Genomic DNA, 6,514 nt, shown 5'->3' with positions numbered 1-6,514 from the left:
CAAAATCGACCAGGGCATTACCATGTTAACCGGCCCACAAATATCATGTCATATGTTGTAACCAAGATTTTTTCGGTGTGTGTGTGTGTGTGGGGGGGTTATGAAATGAGTGTGTGTGTATATATGTAATTAATCTTCATTACACATTTCATATTTTCGGACGTTGTACCCTAGAATAGGCTCTTCCTTTGGTTATCAAAAAATCTCCCCACATTATAGCACACTATTAAGAGCCTATACATATATTTGTATTATACTGAAATTGTTTTCTATTTTGAATCACGGGCGAGATATGACAGTCGGGAAAGTGGACACAAGTGCTGACCATGCAATGCCATCGCAGCTCGAGAAACTGATTGACTTTTTTTTAACATCTGGTCTCAAAAAGTTTACTACGGTGGGAGGGAAAATAACCAGTTTGAACATAACAACAAATCTACCTAGATCTACAATTACAAAACAACAACAACAAAAAAAACAACAAAAAAAAAAACACAACAAAAACATGAGATTTATGTCTGAAGTTTTAAGATTTAGTTGTGATGGGGAAGTCAATTAACAACTAACTTCTAATTTCATAAAATTATATTTGAACTCACATTTTTTTTTCGATTTATTCTCTTATTTTTTTAATGAATAGAAGATTTCATTTCACACGTCAGACCATTTTTTTTCACTTTCCAAAAGATACATTGCAAAAACTAACAAACAAACAAAAAAAAAAGAATTTTATGGTATCACAACAACAAATGTAAAAACTTTGTTCAGAAATTGTTCATAGTTCTTGCGTTCATTTGCTTGTCCTTTCTTCCCGCCCTAGACACGGGAAAGTCCCGCATACAACCCACATGGGCTTACATCTTACACGAAATGCACGATCTTCGAAGTTTTGAAGGTCAATGTCTTTATTTCCTAGTAAAGTCCAACAGTTCTGGGACACATACACACACACAAGTTTTTATGGATAGTGTGATCTCAGCACTCAGTCATTCTCAAACTGTGAGGGAGGCTTGTGTATACAGACTCTGTTATCGTGTAGACGCAGATATAGGAACAATCGTAAAAGTTTATATGGCTAGAATACGTTTCTGCATAGACGACGCTGATGCTTCATGAAATAATATATTAGCAAATGAACAAAGTATTTATGGTCATAGGTCTTACGAATAGAAAATACTTTATAGTTGTAACTATTTTTGTTTTCTAGAAATCTATTGAATCCTTGTGCAATGCTTGTTTCTCTTTCAGACCTTGCAAATGATGTTAAGGTCATCGGTGGTCTATGGTGGCAAGAACAACCACTAAACGCCTTTATTTTTCCCCCAACTTATGTCAGGTACTTATCAGTACCAGATATTAGGTCATCGGTGGTCCACGGTGGCCAGAACAACGACTAATGTCAGGTACTTATCAGAGATCCCCAAATTATAAATCCCAGTCTTCACCAGGATTCGAACCCTGGACCTTAGGTTCGGAAGCCACGCGCTATGACACTCAGACGCCGGGCCTCGTTGCTTGTTCATTTGAAGTATTCGGCAGTTTTCTATGTTGTACAATGCAAACCTATTGTAGGAACTCGTAGAGTATCTCTTTTTGTTTGCCATATAATCACGGAAACAAATTCATTCCCCCCCCCCCCCACCCTTTGCTAACAAAACCAACTATTCCATTCGTTCAGACTCGGAAATTTACGAGAGTTAACGGAGAAGGGAATGAGGCAGGTGAGGACTTGGCGATATGGGCATTCGGGCTAATGCCCGGTGGGCCGGTACTCAAGTGGGCTGGTAGGCCCACCAAAAGGGCCACTAAGACTAGTATGAAATTGTTTTAAAAAGTTTTATAACATTCTCTTTTAAAAGTGACCATTTGAACGCCATGTTTAAAACAATCTTTTACAGTCTCGACAGCGTAATATAAATATATTCTTAACACATTTCCCAAATTAATGTCATAGTCTACATCCGTAGTCAGTGATACTAATAGGCTTCATCCTTTTAGGTCCTCAAACTTAGCGACTAAAAAGCAACATAAGCTCTATATTTCTTTTAAAGAGAGAGACTTCGCTGCATGCGTGTGTAGCGTTATAGATACATTATCAAACTTAACATGATTTTGATAGGTAGGTAGACCTAGAATGGGATGTCTATCATATGATATACAATTTATAAGCCAGAGTGAGGGACTTAAAACAGCTTATTTTGTAAAGACAAAAAAGGACAAATGACAAAGAAATAGATGTTTCCATTGTCCCAGCGTTTCTCAAACTGAGTCGCGATGTCTTGATAAGAGGACGCAATGTCTTGATAAGAGGACGCAATGTCTTGATAAGAGGACGCAATGTCTTGATAAGAGAACGCAATGTCTTGATAAGAAGGCGCAATGTCTTGACTAAATGGCGCAATGTCTTGATAAGAGGGCGCAATGTCTTGATAAGAGGGCGCAATGTCTTGATAAGAGGGCGCAATGTCTTGATAAGAAGGCTCAATGTCTTGATAAGAGGGCGCAATGTCTTGATAAGAAGGCTCAATGTCTTGATAAGAGGGCGCAATGTCTTGATAGGAGGGCGCAATGTCTTGGTAAGAGGGCGCAATGTCTTGATAAGAGGGCGCAATGTTTTGATAAGAGGGCGCAATGTCTTGATAAGAGGGCGCAATGTCTTGATAAGAGGGCGCAATGTCTTGATAAGAAGGCTCAATGTCTTGATAAGAAGGCTCAATGTCTTGATAAGAGGGCGCAATGTCTTGATAGGAGGGCGCAATGTCTTGGTAAGAGGGCGCAATGTCTTGATAAGAGGGCGCAATGTTTTGATAAGAGGGCGCAATGTCTTGATAAGAAGACGCAATGTCTTGATAAGAGGGCGCAATGTCTTGATAAGAAGGCGCAATGTCTTGATAAGAGGGCGCAATGTCTTGATAAGAGGGCGCAATGTCTTGACAAGAGGGCGCAATGTCTTCATAAGAGGGCGCAATGTCTTGACAAGAGGGCGCAATGTCTTGATAAGAGGGCGCAATGTCTTGATAAGAGGGCGCAATGTCTTGACAAGAGGGCGCAATGTCTTGATAAGAGGGCGCAATGTCTTGATAAGAGGGCGCAATGTCTTGACAAGAGGGCGCAATGTCTTGACAAGGGTAGGGGCAGGCCCGAAGATGGTCAAATTATTATTTTTTATTTTTTTTTTACTTTGTGTATGTTTAAATCTTAACCATGTAAAATGACATTATAAACATTTTTTTAAATTAAAAATATTTTAACCAAGAGGCGTTGGTTTAACATATACATAGGGCCTTTAGAGATCTATGCTTTTTTTTCCCGCGTGGCGTCTGTAACTACATGAGTTTTTTTTTTTTTACAAACCTTCTGAAGAAGACATTTTGAAAATGTCTCCCCTTAAGTAATTCTTCGTCCGATTGTAAACGACTTTGTCAGTGACAACACATTTGACTAAACTCGAAGATGATTAATACAGACGTACGAGTGCTAATTGCTGTCTCTTGACCAGTGCTCCTCCCCCCCCCCCCTTCCCCCATTTATTGTGGCTCAGATAGAATTGCGTTTATTTTGTTTAACTAGTATGAATAGTGTACTCTAGATGCCTGGGTTTAGCATCTCTTATCTCTGATTGCAAGAAATTGCTTCAATATCGGTTCAACCTATCCCGACTTTTTTTTTTTTTTTACAAAGCTTATATCAACTTACTCAGTCTGTCTGTCTGTCTGTCTCTCTGGTAAAAGGTGTGCACACGTTACTTCTCCCACACCCATTCTCGGATCAAGCTGAAACTTCGCACAATTATTCATTGACATAGACATCAATAAATAAAAAAAGTAACCAACAATAAGCCTAATTACTTGTAATTCGTTATTTTGTTTAATAGCAACAAAGTAAACTAATACTTTATTATTCATAGATATGGCTAAATTTGTTGGGGTTAGTCCCTTAAATAATTATTAACGCTATTTCTCCCTTACGCATTCTCCGATCAAGTTGATACTTTAAACAATTATTTATTGTACCTAAAAAAATAAATAAATAAATAAACAAAAATACTAAATTAATCAATTAATTTTTGGTAATTAATTATTTTATTTGATATCGAATAAGGCAAATAACTTGTATATTTATTGGTAGATATAGTTTTAAGGACGGAGTTCTTCCCCTTTAGATAAGTTTTGATTTGAAAAAAGAAAGGATTTTTTATATTTTGATTGTTCATTGTTAAAACCATCATTGAAATTATTGTGGGAGCTTACATCATCCAAGCCAAGTTGTCTAAGGGGGGCGAGAAATAATTTTTTTTTTAAAGGGGCGACGATAGTAAAAGTTTGAGAAACGCTGCATCATGCCATCACAATGATATGTTATGACTTGTTATGTAATACTTAAAACTGTTTATGTGACCTGATTATTTTTCGCAGCACCATACATTTATGTTTTCAACAACAAACAGCCATAGCATCCTTTAGGTCTAACGTATGTGTCATAAGCAGATTCGTGATCTTAACATGAGACCCTCAATTCAGGCACTTTATCACGTGACCAGCAGGGCACATATGATGTCATACGATGTGTTATGTGAACAGCTTAGTAAGTCTGACATCATTGGGAAATTTCACTTATCTTGCTTGAAACTATGTGTATGTTGGTGTAGATTTTTAGGTGTGTGAGTGTGTGTCTGTCATTGCATTGAATGCTACTTGGATTAAACTTCCTCGTTTAACGACCCTGGTATGATACAGTTGTGCACACTATTTAAGTGTCTATTTGACTAAGCCCAGACGTAGATAAGTGCTTTGGTTGTTCATGATGCTAGTACGATACGCGACGATTATAAAGCATTTATTAGGAAGATACTCTTGAAACCAGATAATTGTGTATAGGACGACAGAAACTGATGACGCGATATTTTAAGGCAGTGAGTTGTTTTGTAACCAAGCTAGAGAGTAACTAGAATTTAACTAGATAAATAAGAATCTAGACAAGAAGAAGACAACAATTTTAACCCTGTTGAAAATAAATATTAGTTGTTATGTAAAAGAACTGTCTTGAAGATGTTGTTAACACTAGGAGATGAGTAGCTGAATAGAGCTCGCACCAATAACTGATTATCACATCATCATCTCAGGAGCCAATGAGCCTTGTGCAATTTGTAGCATACAGTAGGCGGGGGAAATCTCACGTCGCCTCAGAGTGGCGCCTACGTGGAAACGCCCACGTGGAGAAGTGGAGAGCACACACAGCCTCCAGTAAGCTACCACAGTTATACTCTAGCGAGTGTACATGCACTTGGCGAGGATGTGAAAAAGGCTTGATAACCCATCCGCATCCATTGCACCGTTCTCCAGAGGGGTCCATACGGTACCGATGGCTCCCCCAAGGAACGCAATGATAAATTATAGGAATATGAAGTAGTCCCTTCGTGAGATCGGCCATTGCATTGGCTTAAGGTACCGTGACTCATGAACAAAAGGATGTGATTAAATAATCATCTATTTTATGTGGGCCTTCAGACTAAAGGATCGGTGAAGAGCCAATCCTTCATCCTGACCACGGGGTAAAATCCTTTCCCGGGTCAAAAGTTCATAAAGGGATTTATCTCAAACCTTTTAGGACATCTCAACAAGGCGACTAGTACATATTGGTAGGTCTTATAACGCCGCTAATACTAAACATATCGGCTTTTGCCTACCATTTGGACAAATGTCGCTCAAGCTTGCTAGATATAAGGGCGCCATCAATGCAAGAGAATCTTCCATTCCGTCGGAACCGATCCTCATGATGCACCATGAACCGTCAGTTTGAGAATCCGGACAGCAGTACTTTAGTCTCCTAAGTTGGATCTCTAGTGCAGTGTACCACTTGATAAGAACCAATGTACGAAAGTACCACTGTCAATGAATTGTTAATTTTTTTCCCCCATTTTCTTAAAAAAAAAAAAAAATTAAAATCATTATACTGATGAAGTTCAGTGATATTAAACTATTTAAATTGGTTGTAGCTGGGTGATAAGCGGTTGGTTACGAACCGAGAGGTCCCGGGTTCGTGTCTCGATGAAGACTGGGATTTTGAATTTTAGGATCTTTTTAATACACCCATCTCTCATTGGTACCTGACTTTAATTGGGGGAAAGAAAGGCGGTTGTTCGTTGTGCTTGCCACGTGACACCCTGCTCCGTTAACCGTGGCAAAAGATATAGACTCTTAGATAACCTTAATATCCGCTGTCCTGTAGATTGCAAGTACAATACTGTTTTTTTAAATTATTAATTTAAGGTTTAGTTAAAAACAAGAACTAAAAGTGATTTAATTTCAAACGAACGAAAAGATTTTATGCGCGACCTATGCGCGACCTATGACTTTATACGCTGATTTGAAATTGCAGATAACGTTGGTTTGACATTGCAGGTAACCCTAGTTTGACATTGCAGGTAACCCTAGTTTGACATTGCAGGTAACGTTAGTTTGACATTGCAGGTAACGTTTGTTTGACAAACAGGTAACGTTGGTTTGACATTGCA

This window comes from Biomphalaria glabrata, chromosome 11, assembly GCF_947242115.1.
Source record: "Biomphalaria glabrata chromosome 11, xgBioGlab47.1, whole genome shotgun sequence".
Lineage (NCBI taxonomy): Eukaryota > Metazoa > Mollusca > Gastropoda > Planorbidae > Biomphalaria > Biomphalaria glabrata.
Note: the sequence above shows the minus strand (reverse complement) of the source record.